At 36.3% G+C, this 15,575-nt stretch overlaps 1 protein-coding gene across 3 annotated transcripts in view; it reads right to left on the bottom strand.

Moving 5' to 3' along the window:
- Positions 1-14,683, bottom strand: part of LOC149085286 (uncharacterized) — a 28,512-nt gene extending 13,829 nt beyond the window's left edge. For 2 of the 3 annotated variants that reach the window (XM_089233215.1, XM_089233218.1), the window contains exon 1: positions 14,416-14,683. The gene's annotated coding sequence lies outside the window, so the exon portion shown is untranslated. Of the gene's footprint in view, positions 1-11,785; positions 11,840-14,415 lie in introns of those variants that run through there. The other variant, XM_089233216.1, reaches the window with a different exon arrangement.
- Between the last annotated feature and the right edge of the window lie 892 nt (positions 14,684-15,575).

Raw genomic sequence — 15,575 nt, 5'->3', positions numbered from 1 at the left:
ATAGGGTGCCTATTAAACTTCCATTTACACAAAAAATGTTTGGAATATTAATCATAATCACATATCATCCTAAAAGTCATTTGAATTTTTTAACTCTTTTAAAAGTTAATTTCTTTGTGTAAAAGTGCCCAATATAAATATTTACTTCATTTATAAAACATTTTTGCAACTGGAAGTTTTGTTTACGACTAGTGGTTGACAAGAAAAAGGTCTTTGTAAAGACTTTCTGGACATGCTGTACATGCATAACTTATATAACCCAGAAACCGTATTGAATATTTTGTGGATTTCGGGCTTTTAGGATGATATATGTGATAATACATGTATTTTAAACACTTTTTGCAATTGGAAATGAGTAGCCTAAAACCTACGGTTCAGATAGCTACTGTTGAAAAACGATAAGAGCGAACAATTTGTATTTAATAGATTGCCTATTCAAATATGTAAAATAAATAACTGAAATTTTAGTGAGATTCGTTTTTATTACTTCAGGTGCTTTTGGAACAATGCATTGTAGAATAAACAAATTGCAATGCATTGAGTGGAGGGAGAAAAAAAAACGAAAATACGAATGTCTCTGTCAGCCAAAGTAATGAAGTTCTTTTCTAGGAAAAGAGATGGATGGATACAGATCGATTTGGTCAAAGAAAAATAACACTTCTTCAAGGTCACACATTGTTATAGAGATGAAAAAGACCCAGCAGAGCAACAAGAGCTTGTATTGATTTGTGACCGGACAATTTTTATTCCTATGTGAGCATATGCTGTACATATCTGAAATATTATACGCAAGAGTTTTTCTTCTTCCAGGGCGGGGGTGTTTAACACTTTGGATTTTTTAGGCCAATTCAGATTTGGTTTGATTTTCATAATCTTTTTTAAACGTCATTTTCTTACCCTAGCCTAGATATAACCAAAAAATTGAAAAAAAAAGTTTCTGTATGTTTTCATGTCCATAGAAACAACATTAAAATTGAAAACAAAAAATACTTCCTTGAAAATAGGTGATTTAAAAAAAAATTGTCATTTGTACCCGAAACTTTTTTTCCAGCAAAAAATCAAATTGATTCATATATTTGCTGTACAGTATTTATGTCAAGAATACGACAAATTTGTATTTTTTTTAGAAAAATCCGATATAATTATTTTACCTAGAAATCGGGCAGGGATTATGAACGACCCGTTGGGCACGAGCTAGTCTCAAAGCGTGTATTTATGCATGGGTCGATCCATTTGGCATAAATGGGTTAATGACAAAAGTGCTGAAATGAGTGAAATTTTTGTTTTGTAAATTAAGTTTTTGGAATCTCATATGTTGAGAAAAAAAAATCAAATGCTTTCATGAACACAAAAAAAAGAAAAAAATACATATATGATTAATAAAACCGGCCGCGTTGTAAAAGGTTAAAATACAAACTATAGCTGATGAAAACAAAACCTGATCACAAATGAACACTTGAGAACAAAAACATTCGCGCTTATAAAATGTTCTTGTAACCATTGAGAGTTTCATACGAACTAAAACGCTGGAAACCTCTGGTGTCGAATGAAGAGTAGCATGTGTTATACACATACAGATAGAAATGTGTGATGCAACTAAGTAAGATAGACTGGATACCAAGAGGAGATGAAGATGAGTTTTGCTACGAAAACTCGCATGTGCGTGTGTGCCTCTGCGGGTAATCGAGCCTCCGTCCCCTCACAGTCCGGGCGAATGCTCTACCATTAAGCTACAATACTCACAATTCCCTCCCTGGAGGGCATTTCTCTCAAGGGAGGAAAATCGGTCTTTTGTAGCTTACCCCTCTCCTCAGGGGCAATGTAGAGATCTCTACACCTTCTTTAAAATGTCATACATTTTTTTTAATGAAGTCGGCCTGCTTCCGATTTTGAGCAGGTGGAAACCAAGAAGTATAGGGTAAAAGTGTTCCATTGAGAAATAAACTTAACAAAGTATCTGGGCTTGTCAATACTAAAATAAGAGGCTTTTAAAGAGGTGAGATATCTCGTCACTGCTTCTTAAAGGGACAATGGTAGAGCACGAGCCCGGAGCACGAGGAGACGGAGGTTCGAATCTCGCAGATGCATGTGAATTTTCTTCCCAAAACTCATCTTCGCTTACTATCTTCTATCGTACTTTGTGTATATCATGATGTTATACACGTGCATGTCACAGTTTCAAGAAACAACTATGACCGGAAACGGCATTCTCTCGATTCTGACTCCAAAAAATTCATTTAGTTATATATTTTGTATAATTTGGGTTGCAAAATTTTTATACTTGGTATCTATAACTAGTTAATATATTTGACATTTATAATTTTTATCGACAATTTTTTTCCATCTACCTCGTTTGGTAGTTTGGCTGTTGAGGCTTTTGTATTTGTATATTTGTATTTGTAAATTAAGTAAATGCGATCATGGATACGACCCCAATTTCATTAATTCGTTTGACGTGAAAATACTCTTCAGATGGTTCATGATTATTTTACGCGATTGATTACCGTGATTTCAGGGTACATTGTTTGGATGCAGCTCACTGAAAGCGAGACATTTGGACCCATGCTGTTTGGACGCCGTGGTTTCAACGCGAGCAACGCGTTTTCCAATGAGTTTCTAAATGCAGATTTGCATGGGTGTTTATTCCATTCAGTAAAAAATATAAAGCAGCGTCTCACTTCTGAATATTTTACTCATCGATGCAACACTGATTTGGACTTTGCTCTAAAGGCTCGTATAACTCCTTGTTTGGCTTTTATGCCCATGGCCAATATCGATGATGCAATCGACGTTTGCATCGGAAGATTGTGTCAAAACAACCGCTGTTTGAGCCAGCAATTTGGTCCTGTGATAAGCGCACCGTACATGATAAAACGCGCACAAATAATTATGCAGAAGCAGCTCATCGACACTTGCAAACCGAGTTCGGTGCTGACCACCCAACTTTGTGGAAAAATTCAAAGGCAATTTTTTTTAAATTTTTATAAATTGTAAATTATGGATTCCAAATTGATCGATTGTAATGATCCTGCCGATTGACCGGCGTCCAAACGACATGAGTCCAAGTGTCACGCGTGCAATGAGCTGCGTCCAAATAGCCCCGTCCAAACGTCCTGCTCCGGTGATCGCATTTGTGATCAATTTATTTATCATGATTTTATTACTGAATTACGTGTAAGAAAATATGTTATTACGCGTGCACTTTTCTTCTGGCAGCTGAGTGTTGGTTAGCGTACCAAATTTCGGTTCAAGACAACTGAGTTTGAGCTAGGCCCGGACTTAAGCAGATACGAAATGTGCGGTCACACGGGGCCACAAAATTTCAGAGGCCCCACAGTTTTTCCAAAGAAATCGTTTCCTTTCTCAGCAAAAGTAGGAGGAAAAGTTTGATTAACATTGATTAATTTTTCCCTCTTCAACTAACATTGGTTGTGAAAGGAATCTTTCAGTTTAAAGCCCCTATTATCATTTTTAGTGTTATTAGGTATGGCAGTAATCTAGTTCAAAAAGGAAAAGAGTATACAGGTGCTCGCATCATTCACCCCTGAAAAGAAGTCTGGACTTGCTTTCTGCTATTAAAAAATATCAGGGCTAGATTAACCAAGTACATAAAATAAACACATGCTTCGAGCATCAAACAAAAAGGGGCACCACAAAAGAAATCTAGCAATTCCCACCCCCGTTATTACTGTTCAACTGTAGTTCGAGTCGATACAAAAAAAGAAAATGATGTTAGTGGACACACATCTGCCTTGCCAGACACTAATATCAGTTTTTGAAAAAGAAAAACTGATCAGCCAAATATTTTTCCCATTCATCTGAATAGCCAAACTCTCTTCACTTGTCAAGTTGCAGAATGGGAGGGAACTTTGCTTGCCTTTTGACGAGAGCTATAATATCGCTTTCTATTCTATTTCCTCATTCTTGACCACCTTAAAATTCTCCTCCTTTCTCCCATTGGAGTTACCATCTGATCGGGAGATGGTAGTTCTCTCCGGCGGCGCTTCGACTATTGATGTTTTACTGCAGTCTGTGGCATGGAAATCGCTAAATGACGACAGCCCGGAGGCAACATCAACTACTTTATACCGCACACCAACTCCGGTCATATATCGCCATACGGCAATTGCCAACTTGCCAACCAGTGGAGTTGGGTGGAAAATGAAGGTGCCATCTATCCGTGGTCGCCCCAGGCTTGGTAGATAAAGAACTTATTTCTGACGTTCTATGCCCGGATTCAAACCCGTGGACCTTGACAGTAATCTTCATATTGGAAGACGAGCATCTTACCACTGCGCCACTAAGATACTGGCAACATCGACTATCGTTCAGAGTGTTAAATACATTCCTTGGTGGGCAGAGGCACTGATATGAAGGAAACATTAACAGGTTGAAAAGTCATCATTCGTCCCGTATATACGGGACTCCAGCCCGTACGCAAGAGGCGGAATGGTGCGTTCCATTGTATATTCATGAATTTTTGGAACGACTCAGCTCCCCTGACAGAATTTATTGGGGAAGGGGCTCAAATAGCCTCAGCCCCAGGTTCCGGCGCCTATGCTGGTGGGTGAACTGTCATATATCATGATGTTTCCCTAAGGAGGCTTGAGAACTTCCTCGAAATTTTCAGTCATAAATACCACCATCTGAATCATCCTCTCATATAAAGCCGGTGCTCCACGATTCTAGCGTCCTCACGTGAGGTAGGGAAAGAAGGTAATACAATGTCTTTCTTCAACACTATCCGCAAAATGCTTCAGGCAACCGCAAGCAGGCGTGTAGAAATGCCAGACTCTGTCGGAAAGTTTCAAACAAACACGCTTTGTGAGGAGAAAAAATTCTGGGGTTGTCTTGCGGTTGCCTGAAGCAGTTTGCGGTTTTTGTCGAACAGAGACATTGTATTATTTTTCCCTAGAACCTTTTTATATATATGAAGGCACCTTAACCTTTCCCTACCCCGCGTGAGGAAGCTAGAATAGTTGAACGCCGGCTTAATATAGGTATTTACGTAGTTACACATCCAATGAGATTGTCGTTCATTCAGGCAACACTAGCACGGTGCTGTATTTTTATGTTGTCCAGATGGACTAGCCATTAGAAAAAAACACAGCATAAAGCGTCTGGCCATTCTAAAGGTTAGCAAAAGGATTATTCATGAACTAATTGAAAACCTCCTTAAACCGCATTAACAAATTCAGATGCGCAAATATTCTTGTATTATACGCAGGAAAATACGGTATCAGTATTGCGCTGGTTCGGATGAGGTAGTAATGTTACTTGTGGAGGAGTAGATGTCAGTATCTTTGAAACTGGATGTCGTGGTATTTGAGAAACGCGTGTTCGGTGACTGTAGAATTTTCTGTTTCCTCTGTTCACAGTAGCGTTGGTGTTCAGAGAAGAGATACGGGTTTCAATAGATCGAAAAAGGTTTCCGAAATTAAAACCGAGTTTTAGACTGGCGAATTTAAAATGGATAAATTATTGTTTTTAGATTCCCGCGGATACGATACGCTGCACCTGATCCCGAAAAAGAGTGCAGTTCTATGATGGCAAATTGAAACATTTTCGTTACGTGAAATAGCTTAAATTATTGAGCAAAAAAAAAAAAAAACGCAGATTTGCTGTTTTTAGGTATATGGTATAGCTATATGGTTGAAACCAGTAGGGAGAAAAGAATAACTGACGTGTAGAGGCTGTCATAAAAAGGGAGAAAAAGGAGAGCTGCAGCTGATGCAACCGTTGTCCCGAAATTCCGTATTCCCTAATGCTACTTTAGCCCGCATTGACTCATAAACGTAATAACTTCTCTCCCCCAGCAAGCATTAAGATTGCTTGATGCCAATCTTGGAAAGCCATTTCCCCATCCACTAAATGCTATATCCAAAGTCATCCCGCTGCGCTCCCGCTGCTCATATAAATGACGGCTTCAACCTGTCCCACAGAAAAAAAAGCACCATCCTAGAATGATATATGAGTATGACGGAGTTTATCCCCCGTTGGGATGTTCCGTTGACCTGTTCGGTACAGGAAGCCGCTCCTGATCTCGGTGTGAAAAGTAGAACTGGAGAAACAGATTATATTGTTTTCTCGATAAAGTTTCATTCTGTTGACGTAAAAAATGTTGTCAAGTATACGACAAAGTTATTTTTGAAAATAACGAAAAAAAAAAGTTAACACGACATTACTCGAATGAATTATTTCTATGTTCAAACTCAGTCAAGAATCTGAAAAAACATTTTTAGATATAACATGGTGAAAAACATACTTCATACTCATGAAACATTTCAATTCATCGATCACATCGATTCACACGTTAACAGTAATGTGTTAACGATACAAGTTCATCATCTCTTATGGAGAACTGTTATAATGCAAATAAATTTCAAATAGGAATATTTATACTAGGGGTTTAATTCTTTTTTATTGATTTTTTGAAAGAATCTTGGTAGCGATATTTTTAAAACTTTATTAAAATTTAAGTTGGATCAAAATTTAAAACACTTCTGTGATATTTCTTTGTCAGCAGTGCATGAGATAGCATTTTGTGCAAAAGCTTGAGGGGAATGTGAAAAATAAGATGTATGCGTACTGCACGATTATACTCTTATAATTAGGCTGATGATATTTGCTCGAGAAAAATACGTGAATTTTTGCTTTGAAATACGGGAAATTACGGGACATTTTGCCGAAAATCACCACGAAATGATGCCAAAAGTAAGCAAAGTCACCAACTCGTACTAAAATCACAGAAAAGTCGCCAATCAAGGAAAATTAAGCACCACTTCAAATTGCAATGAACTGAAAAAAAACCCCATGACAAATGTTAAAAAAATATTCTTAATTGTAGTCGTAATTATCGTAATGTAATTTCTTAGTTGAAAGATAATTTTAATCGTTGATTTTAAGAATAAAAATCAAGTTGGCTTCGTTGAAAATACGGGAAAAACCGGAACATTTTGCAAAAAGCCGGGATGGCCATAAAAACAGAAAAAAACGGAACTGTCCCGGGAAATAAGGGATGTATGGTCACCTTACTTATACTGTAAACGTATTTCTATCTAAAAGAGTAATGGAATAGACTAATAGAGTAAAGTCATCTGACAGGTGAACTGAAGTTTCTGATCGTTCATCATCTTATCTTACAATCAGAATAATTACATCACGAGTACTTTTACTCTTCTATTTTCAATAAATTTGTGAAAAGATCCACTGTTTGTAATCGATTTCTTACTGTCTAATTAAACACTGAAGATTAAAACTAGGGCTGTTCAGTTTCATTCTTAGTCATGATTAAAATTTTCAGTCAAGTTAATCGAATCGATCAATGATTAATCATTGATTAAAATGCGTTAAAATTAGACTATAATCTCCCATAGAAAGTTTTCGAATTAACTATTCGTTTCCGATTACGTCTATTTGAATCCCGTTCCTATTTGCACACACACATACAACATTTATTTTTTACATATTTTTTAAATTGATGAGACGTGAAGCATCATGTACGTACTATTTACGCACAATATTAATATAATAATATTAAAGCATATAATCAATTGGCATAATAATTAGCATAGATAAGTGGTGAATCAGAGAGTATGGTCAAGGGCGAGTTCTTTAAAAGAAAAAACAGATATACAAACGCATTTATGGGCTACACTCTTTCATTTTATTGGTTAGTAAAGATATTTGGAAGTCAAATTAATGCGTTTTTTCGTGCATTCCGATTTTGATGCTACTCTTGCCATTGACAAATTCATACTCTTAAATTTCTCTACTAAATTTTCTGTGATGAAAAAATAGAGGGCGATTGCGAAAAATTCCTTGTTGGTTTCGGTTTCGATTTAAACCCGATGGAAGTTTTAGAAAACAAAATCAAAACTTTTTGTCTCCAATGTAAACAACAATGTACATATTCTGGAACCATCAGATCCCTCTAGAATTATTTAAGAGCGGAAGATTCTTCAAAACGCTTTCTTGCCATTTCCAAAGGAAGCAGCAGTATGAAGACTGGAACTAGTTTGGGAATAACAGTGGTCAACCTAAATTGACATTTTCTAAAAAAACAAGATCTAACCAAAGAAAGTTCAGGACTTAACAAATAGTTAAGCTTTTTAGAAATTTCGTAAATCTTGATTTCTTTTCCTATTGATGCATTTGCTTACGTTTGATAGAATATATTAGGGGCTAAAAACGAAAAAAAAATTTATAGTATCGATTAAAATATTATATAGTATAAGCATATACACACACACAGATATTAAATATATAGTAAAACCTCGGTAAGTCGTCATTTTTCTTCGGTCTCGTCCAGCTTCCATGGATAACTGTTATTAAACCCTCGGTTATTCGTCACTAATTCCGGTCAACTTGTCATTATGGAAAAGTTTAAGAGAGAGGAACAAATGATTTCTATGGCTTCCTTTGAAGAAAAAGCTTGTGTGATAACAACACTGCTATATGTTCAAAAGTGACCATAAAAGCCGTTATATATCAAAACGGAACAGCTCAAATAAAGGTGACACCAAGGAAATTAATTTTCCGACCAAAAAGACAGAAGTTTTTGAAGCGTTAGATACTGTTCGAGATGGCAGGGCCGCAACTAGACGCTTGGTTACCCGGTACAAGTGCGCATTTTGACGCCCCCTCGGGTCTAGCGCCCGGGGCACGAGACCCGCCTGCTCCCCCCTTAGTTGCGGCCCTGCGAGTTGGACCTAATTCTTGCACGGGCCTCCATTAATTTAGCTTTTCAAATTTAAACAAAATATCTTTGTCGATAAACCAGACGTTTTTCCCCCAGGTGAGAAGGCTCTCTGTTTCTTTTACCTTGCCCAATGCCCAGGGACCCTCAAGTCAAAATCTGGCCATGTGTTCGAGATTACCTCATATTTGTACCATGAACTACTGTACTGATAAATATTCAAATCACTAAAATTAAAATGTATTATGTACATATTAAAATTAATGTGCATTAAAAAAATTGTGTTGCAGCGAAATGCCAAATATTCTAACATTTGCTCTGATTAGTGTAAATTAAAAAATACTGGTATAAATCGTAATTTTACAAGTGTATTTAACCATAACACAGCAAGTTGAATACTGAATGCTTAAAAAGCTCAAAAATTCGTTCTTTTCTCTTATATTACATATATATATATATATAATAAATATTACTACAATATTAATTTCATTAATATTGTAGTTTTAATTTTTATTTTTATGAATGATGTAGTATTTTAAATTTAAACGATATCCAAAGTATTGAACAGTGAAGCTGACGGCAGTTCGCTTAAGGCGTCACTCCGCTTAAGCCATCATAATTTCTCGATAACTCGAGTGACGACTTATCGGGATTTTACTGTAATGCATATTACGTTGGTTATAAACGGTTTACATTAAACCATCACCAATTAAAAATTCGGGGAATTAGAGAATTTATTTGATTGAAATAATCAACCAGTTAAAAATCCAATTGATTCTCAACGATGATTAAAATGCATTTCTAGTATTCGGACTAACTTGAAACCAGTCATAGATGAATAAAATAAATGTTTACGAATAGCTTCAGGTAAACGAAAATGACTTTTCTCAGAAAAAAATATTTAGTAGGTGCAAGTGTAAGAACTAAAAAAAAATATTAACAAAAAAGAATAATTTCATACTCTTAATGGAACATAGATTTCGTCTTGTCGCAGTGGAATTCACGTGCCGTGTTGGTCATTTTTTGTGTGTAATTTTCCCTAAAACGCGTAAATGTGTGGACCAAAAAGGGTCATGTAATATTGAAAACTCAGGAAGTGCGCGCCATATACTGCTGTACTTACTTGCTGCAGCAATATGTATGGCATTGCTATATCGCTCTGGTATTGAACTTAACCCAGGACCTGCTACTCCAACAGATAATGAAAAAACTCTGTCACTGCAGGACTTCGGTTTGAAGCCACAAAGAACACTAGAACGTACCCCGACTTCCGCAACTAATTCCATCTCCAAAAGGCCACAGGTTTTATCGTCACCTGATTTAGCAATCGACAGTCGATCTTCAAAATGTGAGTGCGAAAATTATTTTTTTAGAAATCAAGAATTAACTATTATGTAATACAAGTGCCGTTAATGACCTTAAATCGAAATTTGAAACTTTTGAAAAAACTTTGCTCAAACAAAGTCAGATGTTGAAAACCTGAAAACAACCAGCAGGGTTTTATCAGATCGAAACAATGAATTGGAGTCGGAGATTGCCTCTCTCAGATGGAAACTTCTCGATCAGAAGCAATACTCAGGTCAAATAACCTGATTTTCTACGGTATGGATGTCAACAAAAATTCCAACTCCGGAGAATGCGAATTAATCCGCCTCTATAGCATTTGACATTGTGCATGTTCTCCCGCACCGTGGTGATACGAACCCTCCTGTTATTGCAAAATTCGTAAAAAGAACTGACAAAAATGAGGTACTACAAAGTTACCGTAAAATAAAGCGTGCAAAATTTTCAAAGTTCAATCCAGTTTCGGATTCAAGTGCCTCCAATGTGAATAAAAGTTCAATCGGAACTAATGATCCAAAAGCAATGAGTAATCCAGCAGAGGAAAATTTCAGTGACACAACTCAACGTGTAAAAATTAGCGAAGATTTCTGTCATGCATTTAAAATAATTCGAGAGCAGTTAAAACCAATTATGAGTGTTGCTATATCTAAAGGTAAGAGAGCGAGATTGTTGAAGGGTGATTGCCTAGTTATAGATGGTATGCGTCTTACTTATAATTTAGATTCGAATTCTTTGATTTCAACCAATGGACATGATAGTTTTCTGAGAACATTAATCAATGATTTACGTGTGAACAATAGACAAACGAATAAGTCCTGAAAATGCGGCCGAGAGCCCGTATAAAGTTAAAATTTCATGTAAATAAATTCTCCAAATATTTTGAGAACCGGAACCCCTCAGTGTATCATAATACGAATCCTTTGGTAAATAACATAACTTTAAAAGTAGGCGCCGGAGTTTCTAACCAACAAGGATCTAATTTAGATGATGAAGTAATCTGTGACAGAATACTATTTTGGATGAGAGTAATTTTAATTCCGATTTATTGCTTGCAGATCAAAGTGATGATTTGTCGCTTTTATCTCAAAATGTCAAGTTGAATTATGTTGATGCACACACTGATTTGACTATTTGTAACCGAACTGCCGATTTAAATGTTGGTCTGTGCCGTGTTTTTAATATTAAAACAATCAAAATGGTAATTCAAACGAGGAAAATCAAAACGAAAATTTTTATGTTTTAAATCGAAGCAATATAATAAACGGTAATCACGATAATTTCCGAATTGTCGAGGAAAAATATCTTAGTAGCCAAAACGAATTTAATATTTTCTACTGGAATATATATATTAATGGATTTTTAAATAAATCTCAATATTTTTCGGCGTGTTTCTAATTCTGAAATTTTCATTCTAACTGAGACCTGGATGTCAAAAGATATAGTGTGTCACCAATAATTTGTGGAAAGACTTCAAGTTATTTCAAATAAACGCATGTAGAACTTACAAATTTGGTAGATGCTCTGGAGGTATATTTGGAATCAAATCAGGCATTTCAAATTGTGTACATTTTGATTCATCACAAAACTGGATTGTATGTAAAATTAATAAATTAAAACAAATTAATGTTGATCCGACGCGCGCGTGGACTAGTATGTACTTGGCCTAGCGTGTCTGCAGGCTTGGAAGACATGCTAGAAAGCGTCTTTTCACATCAGAATGAGTGTTTTCAAAATCATATTCACCTTCTTCAGAACCGTCGCTAATGAGCGAAATCGCTGCGTGCTTTCACGTTGTCAATGGCGTACCCCAACGTAACAACTGAAGAAAGAAATGAAAATCACTGAAATCAGTGTTCGTCGAAGTAATTTTAGGTTTTGGGAACAATTAGATTTTTCACTTCACCAATCTCTCAGCGCTTGAAGCTAGCCGTTAAATACAGATATCCTATAGATAGAGGTAATGCCAGTTTATAGGATTTTTTCTGCAAAATCAAATTGCCGCCAATTTCGAATTTTCGTCGAATATCTACTTCGACAAACGCTGATTTTAGTGCATGTATGACGAACGAAGGGCTGAATTTCTCCTGAATCAAAACATCGATATGGTTTATTGTAAGCTCTTTTGAAAGCTGGTACAATGCATACGTTTTTGATAAATTTGACTAATTGTGGCTACAAGGGTGTTTGTGAAATCGGCGATTAAAAATTTTAGCGAAAATTCGATTTTGTACAATGCCAATCTTGTTTCAGCGCTTGTAGCTTACTATTAAATCCAGATATTTCAGTGAAATTGATGTCACCTTATAGGATTTTTCTGTTCTTTTCATATATGTGCTTAGCTTGAATTGTAGGTCTTTAAGAAACTCCACAAATTTGGATTTCTTCAGTTATAACTCGAAAACGGTTCGAGATAACCTCCTTTCGTTTGGCAGAACATGGCGCGTTTGGTCATGCATATTGGTCGTAATTAAACTGACACTTGTCAGACCTATGTATTGTGTGTTCTGATGGATGTATTTCGTTGAAACTTGGCATGTAGGTTATATAGACCATGGGAAAAATGAAACTGCAATAAAGAAGTTCAATTTTTGACCCCAGGTGAAAAAGCAGCTTTTTTACATGGCATAATGTATCTACCAAGTTTCAACGAAATATGCCTACGAGAACGGTCGCTACATAGGTCTCATTAGTGTCAGTTTTACTATAACCCCCTGCACATAAGGATTCCAAACGTAAAAAACTTCTGGAAAACTTAATGTTTTGCTGTCCTATGTCAAGTCCCCCTCGACATATGACCGCATCATGCCAAACACGTAGTGAGGCGACCACGAGGTACGGGAGAGCATGATAGTGACTAGTGATGAAAAAACACACAATTGCATTGTTTTGTTCTACACCTCACATACTCGAAAGGAAGAGAAAGAGGCACTCAACGAGGTGCGGGATTCAAACAATGGTGTTTGTTTTCACATCGAGGTGGGGATTTTCGCTATCTGCTGATTGGTCAGTTTCTTTTTTTCTCTCTCTCTCCTGCGGAGGCATCATCATCACACCCTTACATTTCAGAACACCTCCGGCCATCTTCTCTATCCTCTTCTACTATGCGCGCGGACGTCTCTTCCTCCACCCCTATGCATTTTTTTCTTCCTAGTCGCGATTCTTGGAACTCGTTTCTCTTCGCTCCACTATAATCGCAGCGTTAGGAAACAACGGTACTTCATTACTACAACAGCCCCTTACGATAATAGAAAGCGCCCCCCCCCCCCTGTGAATTCGGCTTCTCAGCAATATACTCATCAGCTATACAAAAAATACGCAAAGACACAAACATCCAGGGTCCTTCCTCATTGCGTGAGAGGTTATAAAGTACGAACTTTTCCAACGAAGTGCCAACGAACTTTTCCAACGAAAAAACCTCTGGACCGCAAAGAGTTAATCATAATTGACACGGAATCAAATAATTGCATTTTATTTCGGATGGATTCAGCATTCACCAAAAATTTGATTTTGTCTGAGATTATTGAGCATGTATCCTATTAATATACTGCAGGCCTTTCAAATAAATATGTATATTGTTGGGATAACACACGAATGAAAGTAATATGAAGTATTTGCATCTTTTTTAGTGTTTGGCGTCATTGAGAAAACATATTTTTTCTATCATTTTAATGCATTGTTTAAGTAATGACTTCGCATTAAAAATCAATATAGAGTAGCATTTTTATTCGTTCAAAACGACAGGGACAGTGGAATATAATTTTAGGTCAACGCAATTAATCTCATTGCACTACGAAAAATTTACGCAAAGGTTCGAAAGTACATCACACAAAGGCAGACAGAAACACTATAATGGACATGAACTTGAATGAAAACGAAATTACATGCTTACGAGAAAGACAAAGTCCTTTAGACTAAAAATAATTAGATACAGTATTTGCCGGTTTGTAAGACACCACGTTTTACCTTGAAAATAGGTCCGTAAACAGGTGCGGCTTATACACCGGTACAAAGTGTTTGATTGAATGTACAAAATGTGTAAAAAGTGATAAAAAATCATTCAGTTCTAGATGATAATCAACATGTACATGTTTTTTTACACTTTAAATTCAATTAGAAAAAAAATTCTATGAAATACTTTTTTTGAAATAAAATTAAAAGATTCAGTATACCAATACACAATTCCCACCAGTATAAATGTCTCCCCTCCCCGTATCTAATTAACCTTGAACTGAACAATAGGTAAATGTATTCACAAACAGCTTAGCATAAGTAACCAAATTTCTCGAAACCATAAATCATCAGATTGAATATGAAATAGTATTCGTAAGTATAATTGACGTAAAATTAAAATAGAAGCTTAATTTTCACTTTACCTGTTACTTCCGGCACGATGATTGAGACCGTGAAAACCCGAGTTTCGGACGAGTTTTCAAGTCTTTCTTTAACACTTTGGGTTCCCCAGAAATTTGCTAGGAACCTGTCTTTGTGGTAGGAGTTGTAAACGGTGAATGTTCTTCTCTAGTATCCGCGCAACTCTCGACTGCCCCTTTATTGATCCGTTTTCCAACAAGCCTCCGATTCTCCTGCCACATACTCCGCAACAATATGACGCAAGCTTCCTTCTTATTCTTAATCTTTCAACCTTTTACACTGGCACTTTAGTACTAAAGTGACAAGTACACGAGTCAATAATCCAACCAATTAACCAATGAACTTACTTGAAACAAAAGGCAAACTAACAATAAGGAATCAAGATTTTTTGAATAATTATAACTCAAAAGACAACAATGATCATTTAATGTTTTATGCATAATTGCCGTGGACAAGTTCAATACATATCACAAGCTCCTCACACGTTTATATATTATACTTATTAATTAATATGAATTTTGTTAACCGGGATTAGGTAGAGGAGAACAATTCCCTCTCAATCAACGTTGTTTATTCAATATTACTTTAATGCTTGTTATTACCATGGGTGTCAGATGGTAATTTTTAAAACAACGTATTTTGGCGATATGCTACGATTGAGGGTGAGCTGTAAGTAATGAAGTACAAATGAGCACAAGTACGGGTTGTACATAATTGAAGTTCTCTGAATCTCAGCTGTCTCAAGACGTAATTATTCATGAAAAAACTACGAAACTTTGGGAATGTCTTAGGGATGGGAAAGATATTGTGGTTGAAAAATAAAAAGGTTCTGACATTCATCATGTCAAACCCCCTAACTTTTTGCAAACGTGTGACCAAACTGTTCACGCTTCATGGCAGGGTATCTGAACACATCTCCAGCAGATGCTATTTACATTCTCCTTTCTTCTCTAAAGATTATGACGTTGATTTTACAAGAACGTGCGGTGATTCACAACGGAAAGCAATACAGAGATCCTTGATCTTTATATAGAATGGCTTCGAAAGTTTTCGCCTCATCCCTTCCAAAGATGTTCGGCTAAGTTTCATAATTTTCTGATTGTTAATGAAAAGGCTGTAGACAATTCGAAACAGTAACTTTAATTATGTATACTTTGTATAT

Source organism: Pholcus phalangioides, unplaced genomic scaffold (genome assembly GCF_987345545.1).
Source record: "Pholcus phalangioides strain wild (caught in Gottingen) unplaced genomic scaffold, Ppha-v1.0 ptg000007l_1, whole genome shotgun sequence".
Taxonomy (NCBI): Eukaryota; Metazoa; Arthropoda; class Arachnida; order Araneae; family Pholcidae; genus Pholcus; species Pholcus phalangioides.
Note: the sequence above shows the minus strand (reverse complement) of the source record. Positions and strands in the feature narration are given on the sequence as shown.